The 25,807-nt window shown below is 35.5% G+C and overlaps 1 long non-coding RNA gene, 3 other non-coding genes and 1 pseudogene across 4 annotated transcripts in view; 4 read left to right on the top strand and 1 right to left on the bottom strand.

Moving 5' to 3' along the window:
* The window catches only part of LOC141381752 (uncharacterized), a 537,547-nt gene that overhangs the window by 498,146 nt on the left and 13,594 nt on the right, over positions 1 to 25,807 (bottom strand). The gene's annotated exons all lie outside the window — the stretch shown is intronic.
* Positions 12,534 to 21,558, top strand: LOC137491430 (uncharacterized; annotated as a pseudogene).
* On the top strand, positions 13,241 to 13,313 carry trnar-ucg (transfer RNA arginine (anticodon UCG)). Its single transcript has one exon. It is a non-coding gene; the product is annotated as a tRNA-Arg (tRNA).
* On the top strand, positions 18,179 to 18,260 carry trnal-aag (transfer RNA leucine (anticodon AAG)). The gene has a single exon. It is a non-coding gene; the product is annotated as a tRNA-Leu (tRNA).
* Positions 18,743 to 18,825, top strand: trnal-uag (transfer RNA leucine (anticodon UAG)). Its single transcript has one exon. It is a non-coding gene; the product is annotated as a tRNA-Leu (tRNA).

Consider the following 25,807-nt stretch of genomic DNA (forward strand, 5'->3'; position numbering starts at 1 on the left):
TAGAATCACTTTAAAAGATTTAACCGTAAAAATAGCAAAATCACTTTAGACATTTTAGACAGTATTAACTCCTAGAAATAACAATAGAAACAGTTGCTTCCAGTCCTCAGCCCTCAGTTCCACTCAAGGTCTCCATGACCTCTGACCTAGTTTGCTGGCTCCTGAAATAAAGAGACAGCCAAATGCACTGAACATTCTTATATTAAGCAATGTGTTAACTTATTCATTAATTAAAATCAATTCACAGTTAAATACTGAGAAACAAGATGATGAAAAGGATAAACGTTGGTCCATGATGAGATGGACTGGAAAACAGAAATCCGAATCCTTCAAGAGCAATAGGCAAATATCTTTACATATGAAAAAATGTAAATATTAAGGATATATATATATATATATATATATATATATATATATATATATATATATAGGATATAATAAGAATAGATATAGGATATAAATATTAAGGATTAAAATATTACAAAACATATTATTTTCTAGCCTACATAAATATGAAAAACCACTGCTTTTATGTCTTCATCTCGGGAGGCTTTTTCAGTTCATTCATAACAATTTGATTTTGTATAATGTTATTATTATTAGCAGTATTATTTATTATATCCATATTTATATTTGTTTTATTAAAAACAAGCTTAGATTTGCCCACCTGTCAGACCAGTTTTAGACCATATGGGGCAAAGCATGTGTTTTAGGATATAACTCAGGTTTTTGAGCATATTTTGCTATTATTATTCATTTATTCGTTTGCTGGAAATTAGAACTGAATTTAGAAATAGTTTTGAAACAAATATTTGCGCTTAACAAACTGTATAAATTATTTATAGGCTAATTGATGTCTGTGCGTAAAGGTTTCCCTATCCAAGAGTGAAAGTGAAAGTGATCCATTATCTCTCATTCTCACGCAGTAGATGCTCTGTTTAACAGTTTTCTGTTAAAAACTGTTAACTGTTTGCTTGTGAAATGCTCAGTTTTTCCACTTAGACTTACTTTGCGTCCTGTAAATAGCGAATGCGCTCTTGGCGCGACGCAGCTGACTCTTAAAGGGAATCGGAGATGAGACTCTTATTGATTTATTCTCAAAACACACCTATAACTCATTAAGAAAATAAACTCAACCCTTTTAGACCATGCGCCGAAGCGCAAGACAGATTTCCTGTCCTTAAATTAGCAAAAACGCGTCCTGACACGCCCTGAAAGCATTTGCGCCCTGCGTTTTGAGCATAGACCGTCAAAATTGAGCCCAAGGACTCTAACATAAAATGCAATACCCGTATATAACCAGAAGAGGTCGCTAATTAATAGCTTAACATTAGGGGCTCTATTTTGATGGTCCATGCACAAAGCACTGGGCGCAAAACGATTTAAGGGGCGTGTCAGATTCCACTTTTGCTATTTTAAGAATGGAAAAATCCGCTTTGCGCCGTGGCACATGATTTAAAAGGGTTGAGCTTATTTTCTTAATGAGTTATAGGTGTGTTTTAAGAATAAACCAATCAGAGTCTTATCTCCCATTCCTTTTAAGAGCCAGTTGTGTCTTGTCATAAGCGCATTTGCTATTTACATGACGTAAAGTAAGAGTAAATGGAAAAACTGAGCATTTCACTTGCAAGAAAACAGTTAAACAAAAGTTAAGTTAAACTTAAGTTAGGCCTCTCATAATCTACTTTTGCTCTCGTGGATAGGGAAACCTTGTACGCACACACTGCAAATTTTAGATAGTAGATTTAACTACCTTGGAGTTAAAATTAACACTCCCTCAGAGTTTATATGGGAACCACTATAAGTGTTAAAAATAACACTTTTGAAAGTGTTAACATTGTCAACACCAAGAGAGTGTTAATTAGCAAACTCTTATTGTGTAAAATATCTGTTAAATTTCCGATAAAATACCAGCAGCTGTGGTTGCCAGAATCTTTCTGTGAAAAACATGGAAGTTTTATATAACTGTATAAATTTACAAAAATAACCATATTTCATGAACTGATACAATGTTTATTTTACAAAATCATAGCTTAGTACACAAAAATGTAAAATCTTTAGATGCAATAATGTTTTCATGTGTGATTGCAATTAGCAAACAGATTTTGACTGCATTAGTAACTACACAGTTACCTTTAAACAAAAGAAGATACAGCATAACATCAAATATTCTCAGTTCATCTCAGACTTGAACACAGACGCTATCATCCTCCACAATGGTGACACAAAAACCGTTTTGCTGTTTTTCTTTTTTTTTTTTCTTTTTTAGATTTTACGGAAAAATACCAGCAGCTGTGGTTGCCAGTAATCTGCTGTTTTTAACATTCATAAATTCAGTTTACAGAATATTTCTGTTAAAAGCACATTCAACAGTCTGTATTTTTTATCGATCTCACACTGCAAATTTTAGATTTGGTAGATTTAACTACCTTAGAGTTAAAATTAACACTACCTCAGTGTTTATATGGGAACCACTATAAGTGTTAAAATAACACTTTTGAAAGTGTTAAAATTTTTAACACCCAGAGTGTTAATTAGCAAACTCTTATTGTGTAAAATATCTGTTAAATGTATGTCAAAATACTGGCAGCAGTGGTTGCCAGTAATCTGCTGTTTTCAACATTTTACATTCGTAAATTCAGTTTCCAGAATATTTCTGTTAAAAACAAATCCCATAGTCTGAATTTTTCATTCGAACACACGTAAGCCTTAAATTCCAGAGCAAAATCCTCACTAGTGAGTGTCCTCACTACAGAGGGCTGAACACTTAGACAGTGATGAAGTTAATGAGAAAATAAAATGTCTAATTAAAGGAGGATTGAGAATTGTTGATGAACAACTGTTAACAAGCAGAATCACTGAAGGACAGAAAAACACAAGCCAAAACCAAAGATGAAATCAACTGAGAAAAAAAAAACTCTAAATAAAATAATAATCAATAAAAATAAAACAAATTACACAATAAAAAATGTTATTTTTCAACATCTTTAAAAAAAACTCATCACATTAAACAACTTATCATGGAGCTTCACCTATTACTGACCTTTGACTTTATTTCTGTCATGTGAACAAAAACTCTTCATGAAATTTCCGTTGTTCATTTGAAGTCACCATGATGGAGGACAGAGTCTGCTTTAGTCGGGCTCTTCAACTTCTTACTATAAATGTCTTTTATTTTGGCTGCTATAGATAGTGTTAATTACACTATTTAAACATATAGCATGGAAAGCCAAATGAAAATTAAAGTGTCAGACTGAAGAGGTTATTAATGACAACAGAGCCATCCTTTCCTACTTGTTTTCTAATTTAATATCATATTAGTTATGTGTGAGAAATAAATAATATACATAAATGAAACCACTGAAGCTCCAATAAAATAAAAACAATATTTACAATGAGAATGTTTGATCTTTGGCAGAACTTAAAAACACACAGACATCAACAATTAGTCTTTGAATCTCAATGATGGTGACAAACAAAAAAATAAAAATCAAGTAAAAAAAAAACACTACTGAAATATCACCTCCCAAACACAACACAAAATAAAGGAAAAGAAAGAGATTGTAAGAACATAAAGCTGCATAATTTATTCATGCTGCAATGCATGCTGGGAGCTTTGTACTATGCTGGCACCCAGCATGCATTGCGGCATGAACTATGCAGCTTTTTTTTTTTTTTTAGCAACCACGGTTGAGGTTCATGTCCTGATTCTTGATGCCTGTGTGTCATAGAGAGCAAACTGGAGCTTGAATGTTTAGTGCATGACACTCTAATTATTAATTGCATCCTAATTGTTTGTTGAATTTTCTATTAAGAGCAGCAGACTGCCAGTAGTATTGTCCCATGCAGCTTTAACACAACTATATTTGCATATTTTAATGAATCAACTTAATAAACATCTGAAATTAAATCCATAACAATTAAGCATAAACAGTATAGTTTCTCTTGACCTTTCTTGCTATAGCTAATGAGTTTTAGAAACACGGCTATAGCAGTCAGAGGAACATTAGGATAAAAGAGTAAAGCTTCAAGAACTCAAATAAGCAGCCACTGATCTCTATGATGGTGAGGTCCAATGAAATATTTTAATAAAAAAATATTCTTACAGAAATGAAGTCAAACTGTAATCAGTGAAGCTGCTTATGCTATTATTTAATGGAGTTGTTTAATCCTCTGTTTTAATTCAGCTGGTTTGGTGTGAGGCTGTGTCTGTAGTTTTATTTCTTCCTTCAATTTCTTATTCCTTCAGTGATTGTGCTTGTTAACAGCAGGTGTTCAACAGCAGGTGTCTGAATTCACTTATTTGTGGTCATTCCCTCTGTCTAGTGGACTAAACTAATTGACCAATTTAAGGGCCAGGTGAATGAGGGTGTGTCGAGATTTCAGACACTCTGATTAGTTTCTCAAATACAAGGGTTTTCTACAAAGGTAAATATATGTTACTCTGTGTGACAAGGAGGCAAATCAGCTTCTAACGCTGAGAGGGTTATTTTACCTTTATCTAACTCTAGAATTTTAACACTTTACTCTGAATTACCACAACACTTGAAATTTAACACCAATGAGTTTGCTGTGTGCAGCGCAGAATCTGAAGGTATTACTGTAGTAAAACAACAGCATCCGCAAAGTACCGCGTAAGTACAGTGAAATAACGGTGTGCTTTTCTGTACATATAGTGTACCTACGCAAACATTAATTTTATGTACAGAAAAGTACACCGTTATTTCACTATACTTACGCGGTAGATTTCATGCTGAATATCTGGTTGTTACCCCCTTATTACCCAAGCATTACAGTTTGTTCCCTTACCTACACATACCTACACATACGTTCATTATACTTGTATAATACGTACAGAAAAGTACACGGTAATTTCACTGTACTTACGCGGTACTTTGCGGGTTGTAAAATAAAGTTTTACCTACATTATATATATATATATATATATATATATATATATATATATATATATATATATATATATATATATATATATAATGTAGGTAAAACTTTCTTTTACAACAGTGATATAGCGATATATATATGAGCAATTCCATGAAAATGTCAACCTTATCATGAAAAAATAAACTTTTGACCAAAATAACAAAACCTATTTAAATTTGCTCATTAAGGTCTATATTTTATTGTTATGATGTGCTCTTGTTGAATTTTTAAGGAAATTGGTTTGTTTATCCATGAAATATGAGGATTGTGCCAATGGTAAATTTCATTATAATCCAACCACATTTCGTGCTTTAGAATAAGGGATTAAAGACTCACCTTTTCCATGCTTTATGTTAACAGTAATCATTCTGCAGAAGGATTGGAGTCTGTAGTATAAATAATTACCCTTACTTTTTCATAACATTACTGCCCTTTTGATTTATGAGCTACATATTTAAGACATCACGCAGCTTCGGTCACGTGTCACGTCCGTAACGATTTAATGAAAAAGTTTATATTGTGGAATAAATATTATAACAAATAAAATGAAACTTTGTATATAAAGCCAACATATGTCCATACTAATTATGATCGCCAACTCATCTCAGGTCTTTGCTTTAAACAACCACAATTTTGCGTTACGGACGTGACCATTTTTGAACTCCTTATTAATATAAGCCAATGACTAGCGCATATTTGTTCATTATGATGCCGCATTACAATTACTGACTTACATTACAAAACATCCATATGTTATATCAACAACTGAACATTTCAGTTAGCTATAAACCATTTTAGTAACATTTCAAAAATAAATGTTTAATAAAGAGAACAACGTTTTACATGCCATAATCTTGGCGCATAATCTTGGTGTTTTGGCGATTCAGCACTTTGTGTTGAAGCACTTCTTGTTTCTTTTGTAGATAGGGTAACTGACCGTCAAATAATAGATCAAATAGTTAAGATACAATTTATGCCAAACTAGGAAAGCTGATTTCGATTCATTTTGCCAACCAACAATCGCTTGTTAAGCAATATTAACCGTTAACAGATTAATATCAAAATATTATTTAATAAAAAAAAATTGACGTGCCTATTTTGTCTGACACATTAAATATTGCATTTTAAAATACTTATTTAGGTTTTTTTAATATGCAAACAGCATACAGAAGGAGCATCACGCACCTGCAGTGTTTTTAGCAGCACAGAAAAACTGAATTAACTAACAAAAATAATAAAATAAATCCTGCTCTAAACCTTTTTACTTAAATGACAAATTAAGATTACAAAAACAAAAACATTGACTGAATGCTTTTTAAGAATCGGCATAGACTGTTTTTCCAATCGTGTTTTTTTTCTTCCATCAATTAAAAAATATTAGGCTAGCTCAAATAGATTGCTTTAGGGAAAAAATGCATTCAATTAATGCTCCGCTGTTATAATATTACAAAACCTGTCAACATTTTTAATAGAAGTCATTAGTTTAAAGTTTATGTCTTAATTATGTCTTATAAGCCTATTTCCTCTGTCTTACTTGCGGTTCATGTGCGCGCGCGCTGAGTATAGTGAAAGATAATGACAATGAACCATAAGGCTTCGAACCTATACTTTTTGTTAAATATAGGCTAAGGATATAACAATTTTGTTATTTACATGTGATACTGTATTAATTTGCATACATGTTTTATAAGCTGAAATGAAAGCATCAGTTTGGTGCGAAGTTATCCTAAAATATTTGGCTTTGTTTGATTTGTAGATTAGGCTATGTAGGCTATTTAAAATGTATATAAGAACTAATAATAACTGTTATTTTCCAAATGGAAAAAGGTTGGTTTGTTGGTTAAATATATATATATGAATATATTCCAAAGTAATTGTCTTAAAACCATGCAAATTTGAATTTTAATGAGAATGAGAATTAGTCAACAGGGCTCAACACTTAAGATTTTTTTCTACTGGCCTGGTGTGGCCAGGAAAAGATTTTTACTTGTCCTGCCAACTTTTTCTCTGGCCTACCAAAAAATATAAAAGATAATTTTAAGCCATTAATTAAGATAAGTTTTTGACCACATGTTTAAAATTGTGTATCAAAAGAAGACAAATGTATACTAGTTGTCCATATATTAACTTTTTTTATTCAGTAATATAACTTTTTTAACAATTTAGATTTTAATGAAGGTTGAAGGTTCCAGATTACCAGTTAACTATTCATAAATTGGGAGTCTTATTCAATTATACTTGAACCATATTAGTAAAAAGAGTGTTACTGAACAGTACTTATATTATTTTTTACCTTTACAAATTGTCAGTAGTCAGCACATGCTCTATTAGGGAGATTGTTAGTTGTATAAATCAAACGCATCATGTTTTTTAGCACTGTGGTATGAGCTTGGTGAAATGATCTTTAATTGGATATTAATAATCTGTTATTGACCTATTAAAGTGAATGCTTGCAAAAAAAAAAATTATCAGCAGAACTTTGGGTGTAATCAAGAGATTCTGGTGACTCATAAAATTAAGATGGAGAGCAGGAAATAAAAAATATGAATGTGAGACATAAAGGAAATCTGCATTTTTTTAATTGATACTATAATACAAAGGAGAAATAAGTTTTCTACTGAACTGAAATATATTTTCTGCCATTGACGTAACAACTGTAAGCTACTCGCATGAAAAAACTATAGTAAAAATATGTTTTTGAACCATACTACAGTTTATTGCTAATATATATATATATATATATATATATATATATATATATATATATATATATATATATATATATATATAAAATTTGTTTTTCACGCTAATAATGTTATCTTTCAGACATCATCATCCTCATCATGATCATCATTGGTATTATTAATATTATGATTAAATTAGGATTTTTTTCATTTCCTAATATATAATAAAAAATACATTTTATAATAAACAGCCTCATTATTCATTTATTCATATGATTAATATATGAATATAGAATACGTGTTAGCTTTTGTAAGTGATTTGATTTAGTATATGTCACATTCTTAATATTATTAGTAAAGGAAACATTGGATCTATATGTGGCATTAATATATATGTCAGTTAATATAAAAAGCGAGTGCATGTTTTTGGCAAAACTAATATTTTTAGTATTTTATTTTAAATGCGTGCTTGTAAAACAATATTATTTGCACAAATAAATGATGGGGTTCTTCTTTTAAAAAAGTAGTTTCTCCCCGTTTAAAACATATGGGCCTTTTACGCTATAACTAACGTGGTTCAAGAGATGGGTAAGCGACAGAGAATTTTGGGAAACATTCGTCACTACATAGTTCTTTCCCCAAACAATGCATCGTATGATTGCAGTGGTGAGTTGTTTGAGAAACGCAGCCCTGCTGGTGTGTTATGAATTGCATGTTTTAAATGACTGAGACATTTATTGGCGGTGTAACCATTAAGCTTAAATAGGCTGAGCATATTTTTATTAATATTAAAACACATTAATAAAAACTAGCCACCCTTTGATTTTTTTTTCGTTTCTGTATATTTTTATCAAACAAAAAATGCAATGAATTGTTTATTTTGGTTTTCATTTTATTAGAATAAATATAATTATTAGGCGACACAACTTCTACACTGGCTCTTGCGTTTTTACATATCCTACAGAAAGACTTTTTTGGCTCAAAGACATATGCCTGTTAATTTCAGCGCTGTATTTTGACAGATTTCGCAAAAGCTTCAGCTATTCTACCTGTCAGCTGGTACCGTTTTGGGACTGTGTGGCGTCTGTATCAAGTGTCTGGATGACAGCGAGAGAGAACGAGATGAGATCAGACCCCAGATTCGATGTGGCCTCATGTCAAAGTTACTTTACTGCATTTTTTTTTTAAATATTGGCTCATCTAAATTAACTTTTCATTCGATTAAAAGCCGAAATATTGCCAGACAGACAAAGCAACTTTCTGTTCAGTGATAACATACGCACACACACAGAATACACTCTAGTCGGCCTATTCATTATTGATTTTTTAACAATAAACGCATAATAAACAAGTGCAAAAAAGAAGAGCTGAACTTCGGAAAAAGTAATCACTGCGGATGCCGCAATGGTTGCTTTGTTTCTCTGCAGTTGGCTAGGCTTATTAATGGCGCTGCATTGCTTAATCACTCGTTTTAATAAATAAGATTATTTATTATTTAAAATTGTAAGATGATGGTCGCGTGATTTTTAAAATGAGAGTATGCATTGCGGATTTATGGCTATTGATCTTATCTACCGGCGACCCACCCAGAGTTAAACATCAAGTAGGTGCGTTAAAGGTGCATGTATAAATTAGTTGTGTTGCCCCCAGATTCTGCAAATAAATCATATGAATAAATAAATACTAGGCGATTTATTATAAAATGAAATTTAATATTTATTATATATTAGGAAATTAAAAAATAATAATTTAATAATAATAATAATAATAATGACCATGATGATAATAACTATTATTTTTATTTTTGTGTATTAGAAATTAAATTTGTTTTTTATAATAATATTAATGATGATGATGGAGATTCTTCTTCTTGTTGTTGTTATTATTATTAGTAGTAGTACTATTAATAATAATAATAATAATAATAATAATAATAATAATAAGTAGGGTATTGTTTATTTATTTTTAGAAAAGTCTACTTTTACAATTTGACACTTGTAAACCAGAGCAGAAAGTTCTAACCGGCAGGCCCGTGTCATACAGATATTTAATAAATAACCTATATAAATCAAAAGAATTCACGTATGCTTTTTGTTTTCACAAGCTTTGGAGATGTAACATAAATTCCGCTTTTAAATAATAGGTCACCTATAGCTTTAACCTAAGGCTATGTTCAAAATGACATCAGTGTTAAAGTGCACTGCAAAGGGAGCACAACTGTAAATATGAAGATCGCTAAAACTAAACTGTAAAAATAGGTAAAAAGCAAATTACACCTAAGAGAGATGATCTTAATGCTTTTTTTATTTTTAATCATTCAATGTTTGAATGTTATATTGTTCTAAATGAATAGGGCATAGGGGGCTAAGTAAAAACTTTAAATTCTTTCTGTCATTAATTACAAACTCTCCCGTCGTTCCAACCTTTAGAACACACATTTAAATATTTTAAAATATATGATATATATATATATAGCAATTAAATTATGAAAATTGTGAGATTAAAGCTAGTCCTATAGTCCAGAGATCCGGTCCCCGCGTCAGGTCAGGTGCGCCCGAAAATAAAACGTGGACACGGCGATGGAGGCGCACTCAACTCACAAGGGAGAAAAGTGGGTGACATGAGATGATCAGCTTAATTAATTACATGTTTTGGTCAACTAAATCTTTAAACACAACTCTCTTGAGCTCTAAAAGGAAGAAACGCAGAAGAAATTTGCTGTTAAATACATTTTAGCAGAGACTCAACTGCCAGTCATTTTCACATTAGTTGTTCGGGAAGATGTAGCCTAATAAAATGTTTTCATAAAAATAAATAGTTCACTGCACAGTCCCACAGTAGGCTACACTATAAATAATATTTTAATTTATTCATTAATATTATTATTACTATGACTACAATTAAGCTAAAATTGACAAAACGCATAGCCCTTTGAATGTTTGCTTTCATTTTGACATTGCTAAAAAGCGCACTTTTACAGTTGTGTAGAGAAACATCCCATTATGCAGCAGCAGTCTAGGTATAATAAATGCCTTTTGCATTTAAAGATGACCAGCCTGCGAAGTCAAGTTTGCAGTGTTATAAATGGAATAGGTATATAGTGCTTAAGTGCAATTACCGCGGATCAACCGAGAAACCTCTCACAATCTTTTACAAATATGTAATTAAGGCTATACTGCTATTTGCTTATACAAAATTAAACAACATTAAATATATTACAGCATATCGAATTTGTTTTGACTTGTAGCTCATGGCCCTAAAATAAAAATAACCTGAAAACAAGTTATTAAAGTTTAAATAACTAAAAATGTTAATTTATTATAAATTAATAAATAAAATGACGGGTAGGCCTAGTAACCTAATGGTTTATGATGGTTTACAAATGACAAGCAGACAATATCACGAAAAAAAATACACTTACGATAGCCTAAGATAAATCTTTATTTTTACATTTAAAATGATGAAAAAAGTTTTATAGCCTATTAAGTTGCCTGTTATCCGTGCCAAACAAATTTTCACGGTAATAACTGAATTTAGGCATATTTTTTAGGTATTTTTCTGGCTACACTAATGCCTTAAAATGTAACGAAGTAATTGTTTTGAATGACATTAGGGTAACATTTAGCTTTTCCCTAACACTGATGTTGGTTGGATAATAGGCTCCGTAAAGCGGGATGACTCAGTTAGCTGATTTATATTTATTTACCGGTTATACGAATAGTCTGATCGTGGGTCAGATTGCATGTGTGGGCATAATTTGACGTCTTTACCTAAAACTTTAAACATTCATATGCCTGTAATAGCGACAGTGTGCATATTAATATCACTATTAAAACGTATAATACTGCCTTAAGTCAGTAACAAAGTAAAGTAATAATAAATGTGAATAAATAGCCTAAATGAAAGGAACAAGAGAGACCAAAATCAGCCACCAGGTCTAGTGCCCCCCTATGGATTTAAAATGCCCCCTCAGTTCTGATTCCTGGCGCCGGGCCTGGATGTGAGTCTAGTTACCTGCATGAAAAACAGGTAGTAATAGAAACTTTTTTTATTACGTGTTTGAGGCCATATTTGACTACAAAAGTGCAGTCAGTAGGCTACTTCAACTTTTACCAGAGTTGTTTTAAGCATCAGTATCACTTTTTCTTGAGTAGGATGTGTGTATTTTGCCATCTCTTTCCATTTCTTAAAAATAAATAATAATACAATAAAAAGTATGGTTAAATTAACTGAAATGTGTCCTTAAACAAAAACGTGTGTATCATGCAGTCAAAATAGCATTTATTATTTGAATGTCACGTTAATTTTCTCAAAATAACACATAAGGATGAGCATTATATCAACTAAAACAGAGTTTTTCTTTGTTATAGCAGGTGCAGCCAAACTGCGACACAACAGCCACGGAATTTACAGGGCCGTGAGAGATCACCTGTACGGTCTGGCGGTGGCAGACGCAGAGCTGAAAACACTATCTGATGCTTTTGTTGTTGTTAATGTTAAATTGACCAATACATGTTTTGTCATTACTTTTGTCTGCAAATATTAGGCTAATAAATAATATTTTTTAAACAAAATGTTGAATTTCTGAATTATGTGAATTTTCTAAAACGTTTATAAAGGTATTTCTCACAACCAGATTTCGACTTAAAATTGACGTATTTTCGACGACATGAAAAAGACGTCTTTTCACCTTTCACTTTCCCACCTGTTTTCCACGTTGTTTGGACGTCTTACAATTACGTCTTTTCGACGACATGAAAAAGACGTCTTTTCAACTTTCACTTTCCCGCCTGTTTTCCACGTTGTTTGGACGTCTTACAATTACGTCTTTTCGACGACGTTAAAAAGACGTAGTTTCGTCTTTCACTTTCCCACCTGTTTTCCACGTTGTTTGGACGTCTGACAATGTCGTCTTTTCGACGTCTTTTCGACGAACTATTGCTGGGTGGGCTATGACTATGACATACAATTAACTTTACTGTGTGATATGAATAAAAAGTAATCATAAAAGAATGAGTTCTCAACTCAAATGAGTGGCAGCTTGGACAGGGAAACAGCATTGCATACGTCACCAACACGTCACCACTTAACTAGCGGATAGAAAAGCATTTATTAATTAAGATATGAATTGGATCTAATTAAAATATTGTAGAAACTATCCTAAAGGATTTTTATGTATTGTACTACAAAACAATCCTATATGGTTCCAAAATATGATCAAAATTCAAACTAGATTGCTTCAAAGAAATCCTATAGGATGCTTTTTTTTTTGTCGGTGTAATTGTACAAGTTAGACTGATTTAGATCAGAAGTGCATTACTACATGTTCATTAACTGAAATGACAGCTGAAGGTGCTACAATTAACATAGAAACACCATAGACAGCACAGCACCACTCCACTGCTTTTTCTGTGTCAGACGTAGGGCTCATCCAGGATTTGCACCCTAAGCGTGTATCATACACCTAGACCAACGAGCCCTGAAGAAGCACCCTGCAGTGCCACAAAAAAATTCTTTGAAACTGGTCCAATCTACTTTTTGTTCATGTTGTTTTTGTTACGTTCGTCAGCAACTCCCTGGAGACATATTACAGTTCACAGTCTGTAAAATATGGCCCAGTGGCCTAATGGATAAGGCACCAGCCTTCGAAGTTGGGGATTGTGGGTTCAAGTCCCACCTGGGTTGTCTTTGATGCAGTTGCTTTTAAGTTGGCTTTGCAGCACAATCCAGTGTGATCTTCAAAAAGCTAGGTTCATACCCCTAAGTCAGGGGTGTCAAACTCAGTTCCAAAAGGGCCGAAGCCTTGCACAGTTTAGTTCCAACCCTGCTCCAAAACACTTACCTGTAGGTTTCAAACAAGCCTGAAGGACTCAATTAGTTTGATCAGGTGTGTTTAATTAGGGTTGGAACTAAACTGTGCTGAGCTGCGGCCCTTTTGGAACTGAGTTTGACACATGTGCCTTAGGTCAAAAAGACATGACAATGGAAAACTCTTTAGAGAAGCTGTTTTGTCATTAGGTGTACACAACAGATCGTCTGAAAGCAATGGGGATCCTAAAGTGCTGTTTCTGAGTTACAAGAACTTCTTAAGTCATTCATTCATTCATTTTCTTGTCGGCTTAGTCCCTTTATACTTCTTGAGTCATACAACAGATATAGCAAATGCTAGTATTGGCCCAGTGGCCTAATGGATAAGGCATAACCATTCAAAGCTGGGGATTGTGCATTCAGGTCATGTTTGGGTTGTGTTTGTTGGGTTACATTTAAGTTGTGTGAAAAAATCCTGACTTGTCTACTCAAAGCTTAGGTGTCTGAGGACAATAGTTAGCTTCGAATTCTCAGACTTGCTGTACACTTTAATTAAGATTCATCCAATCTTGCTTGAATCTCACTGTCACGTTACAAACCTAAAAGGTTCCGCTAAGCTCTGGAAATGGAGATCTTGACTTCAAGTACCCCGTGGCTCTCAAATAACAGTCTCATGTTAGGTAGATGGTGATAAAATGCAAACAAGAAAATAGCTGCAGAAAGGTTGTGATTTCAAGTTAATGAGAGTGGCCTTGACTGGAATTCGAAACTCTCAAGACCAGTCGTACTATATGCTAGAACCATACCCCAGGACTGATGAGACACGAATATGAACAATTTCACAAAGAAAATGTTTGTCCATTAGTTCTTATTTGACGGAATGCAAACTGGCATCGAGATCCTAAAGTGCAGTTTTCCATGCAGTGGCATCTTGTTGAAGGCATACAAGAGATCCTTGATAGAAGACTAGTGACATGGCCCAGTGGCCTAATGGATAAGGCATCAGCCTCCGGAGCTCGGGATTGTGGGTTTAAGTCCCACCTGGGTTGTTTTTGAAGGTCTCACTTCAAGTTAGGATCAATATTTTGTGGATGAAACACAGTAGCTGTGAAAATCTTCTTAAGATGTGTTTGCGTGTCATTAACTGCCTTTACTGTCATGCATATTACCTGTTATGACTAAAAGGGTAACGAGATACCTGACGCAAAAGGCCATTTTGAATCCTGCATGGTGCTTACAGCGAAGAAACTGCGTACAAACACAAAAATGGTGCTTACATATAAAGCTGGTGGGTTGTTCAAGATCCATAAACAAATCTAACAACCGAATCATTGCTGCTCCTTTTTTGTCTGTATAATTGTACATGTTAGACTAATTTAGATCAGAAATCCACTAAATGTTCGTTAACCAAAGTCACAGCAAAAGCTGCTACAATTTACACAGAAATGCCAAAGCATCACTTCTTTTTCTGTGACAGACATAGGGCTCTTTCAGGATTTGAACCTGGGACCTCTCACACCCACAGCAAGAATCATACCACTAGACCAACGAGCCCTGAAAGAGCACACTGCAGTGCCACAAAAAGATTCTGTGAAACTGGTCCAATTTACTTTTTGTTCATGTTGTTTTTGTTACGTGCGTCAGCAACTCCCTGGACGCATATTACAGTTCACAGGCAGTAAAAAACAGCCTAGAGAAGGCATACAAGAGATCCTTGATAAAATATTAGTGATGTGGCCCAATGGCCTAATGGATAAGGCATCAGCCTCCGGAGCTGGGAATTGTGGGTTCAAGTCCCACCTGGGTTGGTCTTTAATGTCTCACTTCAAGTTGGGAGCGATGTTTGATGGAAGAGACACAGTAGCTGAGATATGTTTGTGTGTTATTAACTTCCTTTATTTTCAAGCAAATTACCTGTTATGACTAAAAGGGTAACGAGATCCATAGCGTGAAAGGCCATTTTGAATCCTACATTGTGCCTACAGAGTATAGACTGCGTACAAACACAAAAATGGTGCTTACATATAAATCTGGGGCCTGTTTCAGTAAGAAGGTTCAAACAACTCAGAGTTTAAACTTGAACTCTGAGTTGATTTACCGAGAGATTAAAAACCCAGAGTTTTCGGTTTCAGAATAGCTGATCTGAGTTAGGTCAATCAACTTTGAGTAGACCAAGTCAAAGTTAAAGAGCCCATATTATGGGTTTTTGAAAATTCCCCTCCATGTAGTGTGTAACACAGCTCTAAGTGAAGTGAAGTATCCAGCTAAGGCTTAAATCTGTAAGAATACAGTGTTTAAAACGGTTGATTCATCTATAAAAGAGTCGACTCATAGTGCTTCAAACGAGTCGCCTTGATACCGATTCATTAGGTGTTTCGCCATGACGTACGAACGAAACCAAGTTATTCACGTGCGCGCGCAAACCCGGGAGATTTCAAACCTGAGGCCCCGCCCTCTGACGCAGTAACCCAGACACACACACACCCCCACAAACACACGCACACAAACATGCCGGTCGATTGAAGTCACACTGCAGATGGACATTATCGATTCTCTACCCAGAGATGAAACCTCAGCATTATAACCAAGCAGTTGGAAACTTCTGGAAACTACAGGCTACAAAGAATACTTCATCTGCGTTTGTTAAAGTAAGGATCAGTAAAGAGTTACTTACTAATGGACGTCAGGATGAGTTTCTTCCTCCATTTCTCAAATGTAAGTACGTGCGATTAAAGTTGCCTCGTTGACTCTAGCTTGCAAATGTATTTAGTTGTGATTTGTTACTTGTAACCGAGTGTACTGTATCAGGTTAACTGGCTATATTCTCTTATCGCGTGCAAAGTCACGTTAAAAACGCAACGCGTGCTGTTTGTTTACGGAGCTCCGTGGTAGAGGTCTGCAAATGGAAATTTATTGGCGCGCCGCAGAAATCTGGCGTGGGGACAGCCGCGGGAATAAATTTCCGAATCAATCGCGGGAGCGGTCGGTAACAGGTATAATTTGGGACGGGAGCGGGCTGTCTAGCAATATCGTGGATATTGCTATGCGAATGAGACAGAGCTTTGCCTGCCTGTGTGTCTGCTTGGCGCTTGTGTGTATGTGTTAGTGCGCGCGTATGAGAGAGAGAGAGAGAGAGAGAGAGAGAGCGAGCGAGCTCTGTCTGGCTGTCTCTGGACTGTTTTGCTGGGTGATTTTCGGTTATGTTCTCCCCCGCTCTTTAGCGGGATCGGGCGCGGCGGGCAGAAAACGGGGCGGTTCGGGCACCGGGACAAGAAATTCTAAATATAAGCGGGAGCGGTCGGGTTCAGGCTAAAACCTGGCGGGTGCGGGCGGAAGCGGGAGCGTTGTCGTCCAGAGGTGTGTGTGTGTGTATGTGGCAGCAAAAATCCACGCCTACACTATGGAGCGCGTATGAACTGTGATTACTTTTATATTGCTGATTAGCTATTGGGCATTTCATTGTCTGACTGAAGGCAGTCGACCAATCGTGACAGGCTGTCATCGGTCCAATCAGCGCAGATTAGCTTTGCGCTAAGGAGGGGTTTGGGAACAAATGAATCACTGGACGATTCATACAGGAGTCGCTGGGATAATTAGGTAAAAAAAAATGCAGATTATAAGACCATGAAAGTGTTTTTTGACTTTGCATGCATATTAGACTGTTGTTGGAGACCCTTACAACCAAGATATGACCCTATTTCATGTATAATATGGGCTCTTTAAGCGTGCACACCATGACTATAAAAAGGCATTATCAATGGAGCACAGATATTACGAGTGACGATGGCAACATCTTTAAAAAAAGAGATCATCATTTCTTTCTCCAGTTGAACTTGATGTGTTTGGAAGGTAAATCCTGCCAATTTTAAATAAATCAAATAAACATTGGAAATGAAAATGAAAATCAGATTAACAATTTCATTTTAAAACACTGTTCGCAAAATATCTGCTAAAATTGAAAATGAAATGAAATTATTATATAAAATTGGGCAGAAAAGGGACCACTGCATGGATATATCTAGGGTAGCGTGGCCAAGGGGTCTAAGGCGCTGGATTTAGGCTCCAGTCTCGAATCGGTTCGAATCCCACCGCTGCCAGATGTGGTTTTAAACACAAACAAACTGCTTGAGTGTGTGCGCGTTCTCAGTGATTGCTGGAAATGAGAGAGTACATTTAAGTTGGCAACTAGTCAGTATAATGTGTTCTTTGAAACTCACGGCAGACTCGTCGTAGTGAAAGCAACACATCCCCAAGCTTGAATCTGAACGGGAGCAAGTGTCTTTCCCACGATTAGATTGCAGCATCTGGAAGTCTCTCTCTGCCATTGCCCCTTTTAGCAAGAGCACCCTATTGAAACAGGAACAGTAAAGATTCACAATTAGAATAGTAATACTCTATAACTGGATTTGAATATAATAACAACAACAATGTGGGGTCTGCTGTGATGGAATCAGTAACTTTCTCTCTTTTGTAAAATAACAGTTACCTTGTAATCAGGTGCTTAAATGCATGGCAGCTGGCTGCCGTTTGGAGTAGACTTCAAATGGCTTGAGGTGTGCACAAATAGAGACAGAACTGTGGTTGACAGGAAGGTGGGAGTGCTTCCTAAGCTGGTATTAAGCAGTTTTCTTTCTTTGTGGAGGAGCTCCAGCAATGCATGGCCGAATTCAACTGATTTCCCAGTGCTGTTGCGCTCCTTGAAACAAGTTGGTGCGAAAACTGCTCAGGGAAACAGGTGGCAAGGTAGCGTGGCCGAGCGGTCTAAGGCGCTGGATTAAGGCTCCAGTCTCTTCGGGGGCGTGGGTTCGAATCCCACTGCTGCTAGGCAGTCCTTTTAGGATGCTTGAGAATGACCTCTCTGCTTTAGCAAACAGACTTGCAAAGTAATACTGCGTGCTTCCGCTCACATCCAAACGTAGACTCCTTGGCCAATGTTGACGGTCTTCACTAGGAAGCTCGGCGTCCTCTCTGCTTCTGTAAAATTGGGCAGAAAAGGGACCACTGCATGGAGTCATCTGAGATAGCGTAGCCAAGGGATCTAAGACGCTGGATTTAGACTCCAGTCTCTTCGTGGGCGTGGGTTCGAATCCCATACGCTGCCAGGCAGTCCTTTTAGGATGCTTGAGAATGACCTCTCTGCTTGAGCAAACAGACTTGCAAAGTGATACTGCACGCTTCAGCTCACATCCAAATGTAGACTCCTTGGCCAAAGTTGAAGGGCTTCACTAGGAAGCTCGGCGTCTTCTCTGCTGTTCTGCTTCCGTCAAACTGGGCAGAAAAAAGATCCACTGCATGGATATATCTAGGGTAGCATGGCCAAGGGGTCTAAGGCTCTGGATTTAGGCTCCAGTCTCTTTGAGGGGTGTGGGTTCGAATCCCACTGCTACCAGATGTGGTTTTAAACACAAACAAACTGCTTGAGTGTGTGCGCGTTCTCAGTGAACGCTGGAAATGAGAGAGTACATTTTAGTTGGCAACTAGTCAGTATAATGTGTTCTTTGAAACTCACGGCAGACTCGTTGGTGTGACAGCAACACATCCCCAAGCTCGAATATGCTCAGGAGCAAGTGTCTTTCCCATGATTAGATTGCAGCATCTTAAATTCTGCACTGGAAGGCTCTCTCTGCCATTGCCCCTTTTAGCAAGAGCACCCTATTGAAACAGGAACAGTAAAGATTCACAATTAGAGTAGTAATACTCTGTAACTTCATTTGAATATAATAACAACAACAATGTGGGGTCTGCTGTGATGGAATCAGTAACTTTCACTGTTTTGTGAAATAACAGTTACCTTGTAATCAGGTGCTTAAATGCATGGCAGCTGACTGCCGTTTGGAGTAGACTTCAAATGGCTTGAGGTGTGCACAAATAGAGACAGAACTGTGGTTGACAGGAAGGTGGGAGTGCTTCCTAAGCTGGTATTAAGCAGTTCTCTTTCTTTGTGGAGGAGCTCCAGCAATGCATGGCCAAATTCATTGGGTTCAAATCTGATGTGGTTTTCAAGAGTTCACACTTAGCTGATAATCAATAAAGCGTATTTGGCATGCTGTCCTGGGAGAGAGCCCTGAGCTTGTAATATCCCTGAGCCCGGAGCTCCCTCCAGTTGTAAGGGCGAGAGGGGAATTCGAGGTCAGGTAGGTCTTAAGAACTCCCCTGCTTGTCACCATGAGAAGTGTAAACTCAGGTTGTATTGGGTAATAATTTGTTTTAGTCGATTGGCTATGGTTTATGTTTTTGGACGGTGGGAGGAAACCGGGGAACCCGGGGCAAACCCAAGCAAACACGGGGAGAACATGCAAACTCCACACAGAAACACCAACCAACCCGATGGGTTGGACCGGCGGTGTTCTTGCTGTGAGGCAACAGTGCTAGCCACTGGGCCACCGTGTCGCCCGATCAGAAAAAGTGGGAGGATGTAGGGGTGGAAAGGGGGGGAGCTTCAAGACGAAGATAACTGGAGTGAAAAACTCAGGTTATTTATATTGCTTCCGTAATCATCTAATAGGGCTGATTACGGAGCTAACAAGGAGCCAGCCGTGTTGATTATAAGCACGTGATCCTCTCGAAATTAGTTTATGAATAAACCACACTTAAACACGGCCAAACTGCTTGAGTGTGTGCGCGTTCTCAGTGAACGCTGGAAATGAGAGAGTAAATTTAAGTTGGCAACTAGTCAGTATAATGTGTTCTTTGAAACTCACGGCAGACTTGTTAGTGTGACAGCAACACATTCCCAAGCTCGAATCTGCTCAGGAGCAAGTGTCTTTCCCATGATTAGATTGCAGCATCTTAAAGTCTGCACTGGAAGTCTCTCTCTGCCATTGCTCCTTTTAGCAAGAGCACCCTATTGAAACAGGAACAGTAAAGATTCACAATTACAGTAGTAATACAGTGGGGAATAAACCAGAGTCAAGAGTTGTGTTAATTATGTGAGTCAGTGTTGGTATGACTTTCTGACACAGATATGAAAATAGCCTCACCATTTACTTTCCATTGTGTGGTTTTAAACCTTGATGAGTTTCTTGATTCTGTTGAAGACAAAATACGATATTGTGATAAAAATGCTGGCTTACTTTGTGTTCCAGAAGACAGGAAATGTTTAAAACCACATGATGGAGAGTAAATGGTAAGCTCATTTTAATATTTAGGGTAAACATCCATTACATGCTTGCCACTTTAAGCCTTTATACTAAAGTTCACTTTTTTGTTCTTTTTTGAAGACCTGATAGTGCTAAAAGAACAGACACATCAATGGAATGAAATAGAAGAGAAACAACAAGAAATAATGACTGATTAAAAACCCACACTCACTAAAAAGACTTCATCACACAGAAAACCTCGGAAATCCAAGTCTAGGTGTAATTTCAGCTGTAAACAGAGTAGAAAGAGTTTCAGTCAAAAGCCAAACCTTGACCACACTAGGGAGAAACCTTACACCTGCAAACAGTGTGGAAAAAGCTTCTATAATACAGGAAACTTAAAAGTGCACATGAGAATTCACACTGGAGAGAGGCTGTACGCATGCCAACAGTGTGGAAAAAGCTTCTATTCTACAGGAAACTTGGCAGTGCACAGAAGAATTCACACTGGAGAGAGGCTCTACTCTTGCCCTCAGTGTGGAAAGAGTTGTAAGCAAAATGGCAATCTTGAAGTCCACATGAGAACTCACACTGGAGAGAGAAGCTTTATTTGTACACAGTGTGGGAAAGGTTTTTCTCAAAAACAAAACCTTACCATCCACATGAGGATTCACACTGGAGAGAAACCTTACACATGCACAGAGTGTGGTAAAAGGTTCCCACATAAAAGCTCACTCAAACACCACATGATAAGTCACACCGGACAGAAGCCGTTTGCATGTGCTCATTGTGGAAAGAGCTTCACAACCAAAGAATCATGAATCACACGAATGGTCACACTGGAACCACAGTGTTTACATGTGATCAGTGTGGAAAGAGTCTCTCATGCAAAGACTCCATTAAGCAACACATGAAGATTCACTCAGGCGAGCGTTTTCGATGCAGTGAGAGTGGAAAGGTCTTCAAACATAAAAGAAGCCTCGTCAATCACATGAAGCTTCACAATGGAGAGAAAAAATGAGGCCTTGTCCAGCAGAGCTTAAGGCTTTCCCGGGATAGCATGAGATAGCATCTGGGGACAAGTGTGAACTCTTGAATACATCTCAAGTTACTGGAATGAAACCCTTTGAACCTGAAGATTTAAAATCAATAACTGAAGAGGGGTGAAGATGTACCAGGTATTATATATATATATATATATATATATATATATATATATATATATATATATATATATATATATATATATATATATATATATATGTGTGTGTGTGTGTGTGTGTGTGTGTGTGTGTGTGTGTGTGACTACTATTACTAACAGCAATGTTAGGTGGGCAAAATAAAACTGAAAAAGGATACTTTTTTAAACTAGTATGGGTCTATTAATCTCATTGTCACCCTTTAAAAGGTTTAAAAACCAACATTTATAAATTTATATATTTATGAATGAAGAATTTTTTGCAAAGCATAAACGGTTATTAACTATTTAATGCTGTGTACAATTTTCTTTAGTCACATTAAATTTAACTTGTTTATTGTAAAAAGGGTTCACATGGATATTGACATAAGACATGAATATATGCAATTAAAGAAAACATGCTCAGTGTTTTCAATATGACTTTCACAAAATTGACAAGTTATCCTTATTATCAACTTTTAATCTCAGGAATAATTTTGATGGATACACATCATTAATCATTTTAACTGGAGTTCTTTAAATTTGGGGAGAATTGAATAAGAAATGTAACTTGTTGTCTTATTTTTCTAATTCCTGTGAATTAAAATCTTTAAAAATAAATGAGGTCTGAGCTGATTATGAAGCCTTTGAATAAGAATATTCATTTAAAACTTGTTATTACATTTTGAATCTCTAAAAAATAAAGATGGAAGAGACAACATTACAGAATAGTGTGAAAGAAAACCTCTGATCAATACTGTGATGTTTTTAGGGATAATATTAATTATTGTTTTAAACTCTTTAGGGTGACAAGCAAAACCCTGTTTAAAGAATCGGTTGAATAATTTTAATATAGCAAAAAGATTGTCATTTCAAGTGAAAAAAGTCAAATGCGATTATAATCTATTTTAACAAGTTTCCATTTAATTTTGATGAGGTGACGAGGAATCTGGATCAGCACCAAAGCCACTTCTTCCATCTGCTCCATCAATAGAATATCCACCTGTTACCTCAGATGCCACTGAACTTTTACTATAGTTCCCACTATATTTGGCCACAACCAGCACCAGCAGTACCACCAGCTCCACCGGAAACATGTACAGAGATGCTGAAGCACTGGGAGCCACTGGACTATGTACCACATGTCCCCTCAAACTACTTAATACAGTGATCTTTTTTTTTTTTTTTTTTTAGCTCTGCACAGTTGCCAGACATTCAGAATCGCTCCCCAGCAAACATCAGAAACAGGTGGGTTCAACAAAGGTTTTCACCTATGTAAAAAAAAAAATGTTGTACAACAAATAGTTGTAAATACCATAATATACAGACCCAGTAAAAAAGTTTGGAATATTTTATAATAATATTATTCTGCTCACTAAAACGTTATTGCATTTTTAATGTTCTTTAAAATATCATTTATTCACGTTTAAGCCTGAATTTTACACATGATTAGTCTTCACTGTCATGATGATGGAGGATCAGGAGTGCTAGTTAGAAAAACAAAGACTCAAATGATTAATTTAATTATTGAAGCATAAAAATGTCATAATTTTCTAGTCGGCTTAGTCTCTTTATTAATACGGGGTCGCCACAGTGGAATGAACCGCCAACTTATCCAGCAAGTTTTTACGCAGCGGATGCCCTTCCAGCTGCAACCCATCTCTGGGAAACATCTACACACACTCATACGCTATGGACAATTTAGCCTTTACCAATTCACCTGTATCGCATGTCTTTGGACTGTGGGGGGAACCGGAGCACCCGGAGAAAACACACGCGAATGCAGGGAGAACATGCAAACTCCACAAAGAAACGCCAACTGAGCCGAGGCTCGAACCAGCGACCTTCTTGCTGTGAAGCGACAGCACAACCTACTGCGCCCCTGCTTCACCCAGCATAAAAATATACATAAATAAATCACAATTTAAATGGACAAATAAATAGATATGTTTGAATTGTGTTTTTAAATGTCATTTAATTAAGCAATAAAACAATGCATTACAAAAACATTTTAAATGTATAAATAAATAGACACTTTATTACTGTATTGATATTTAATTCATGTTTTAAAGGCTGATTAACCAAACAGTAAAATTTTTTATTAATAAATCACAAAACACATTTTAAACAGCTTTTTAAATAAGCATTTGGCAAATGCTTTTCTCCCTATTTGCTGTTTGGTTTTCTTTTTCTTTTGCCACATGCTTTTCTCAAATTGAGTTAAAAATGGCTCTGCTGTAATGAGCTATTGTTTTCCTCTGTTAGGAAAAAAAAGACAGTTAACAGTTTTACCTAGATTAAATAACCTTGGTGATAAAGATTTTCTTGGAGATATAGAACAAATTGAACTTCGTATTTTGCAATCAGAGTTGGATGACTACTATACAGAGAAAGCTAAAGGAGCTTTACGATCTAGAGTGAAACGGATAGAGGAGGGGGAGAAAAATTCTTCATATATATTTTTTTTTTTATTTAGTAAAGCATAGACAATCTTCAAAAACTATTAATAAACTTAGCATAAATAACGATGTAAGTGAAGAGAAAACTTTGATTGATGATCACATCTATTCATATTATTATATAAATCAAAATTTAATGAGAGTGATTGTGACTTTTTCTTTTCCTTTTTAAAAGATAAAGTTCCTATTATAGATGACTGCTTCCGTGAAATGATGGAATCTGACATTGTTATCTCTGAACTTGATGTTGCTATTTCTAAAATGTCCAATGGAAAATCCCAGGCATACACGGAATTACAGTTGAGTTTTATAAACATTTTTTGCCAGAGATAAGATTTTTAGTTTTTGAAGCACTTAAGGAAAGTAAAGAGAAAGCAGAACTATCGACTTCTACGAAGCAGATTTTAATAATTTTAGTTCCATAGCCAAGCAATGACAAATTATTTTTAAATAATAGGAGACCCAAAACTCTTTTGTCCAATGATTTTAAATTTCTCTCTCATGTATTTGCCAATAGACTCAAAAAAGGTATAGGCAAGATAATTAATGAAATACAATCAGCTTTCATTAAAGTGAGAAGTATTCAGACTGATAGTTGATATGCTTGATTATAGGTATTTAATTCCTCAGACAAGTTTATTTCTATTTCTAGACTTTTTCAAGGCATTTGATACCCTTGAGCATGCTTTTTTGTCTTTAGAAAGTCTTTAGAAACTTTTGGGTTTAGTCCGAGCTTTTGTAGGGTAATTTCCATGTTCTATACTGATATATTCAATAGTAAATTCCTGAATTCAGGATCATCTCCTAGAGTTTACATCAAAAGAGGAATCCGTCAAGGATGTCCCATCTCACCTTTACTTTTTAATATAGCTGTTGAACTTATGTCATTATATTTAAAAAAATTCAGAGTACACTATAGGTATTGATATACTTGGTAGGACTTTTAGTTTAAGTCAGTTTGCAGATGACACTTTATTATTTCTTAAAAATAAGGAGGTGCTCCCTTTAGCTCTTGCCAAAATTTCTGTTTCCTAAAACTTCTAAATTGACCTTAAACCTAAGAAAATATTAATATTTTATAAGTATTAACTATTCAGAATTGTACTTTAAGAGAATTAGAGGGTATTCTAGTAAAAGAAGAAGTTGAATACTTGGGAGTTACCATCACCAAAAATTCTGTTCATAGAGAACGTTAAAATTTTAATATAAAAATGGAAGGGATGAAAAATCCCTAAATCATTGTCTAGCTAGAGACCTTTCCATATAGGGTAAAATTCTTTTGACTAGGATTATCTAAAATTATATATTTAACTTATCCTTTATATACTCCTCCCAAAATAGTTAAATCTATAAATTCAATATTATTTAAATTTATTTGGAAAAATAAATCACATTATTTAAGTAAGAATCATATGGTCAAAGAGTATGAATATGGAGGTTTGAAAGCTATCGATTTTGAATGTCTTCTTAGCACTTTTAGAGTTAAATGGTTGAAAGAGTGTTTAGCTAAGCCTTATTCAATATTGTATCATATCCCAAATAATTTGTTTAAAAAAATGGTGGCCTTGAATTTGTATTAAGATGTAATTATGATTGTTCAAAAAGTCCTTTGAAGCTGTCTAATTTTCATAAGCAAGCACTACTTTTTTGGAAAAT

This window comes from Danio rerio, chromosome 4, assembly GCF_049306965.1.
Source record: "Danio rerio strain Tuebingen ecotype United States chromosome 4, GRCz12tu, whole genome shotgun sequence".
In the NCBI taxonomy this organism is placed as follows: Eukaryota; Metazoa; Chordata; class Actinopteri; order Cypriniformes; family Danionidae; genus Danio; species Danio rerio.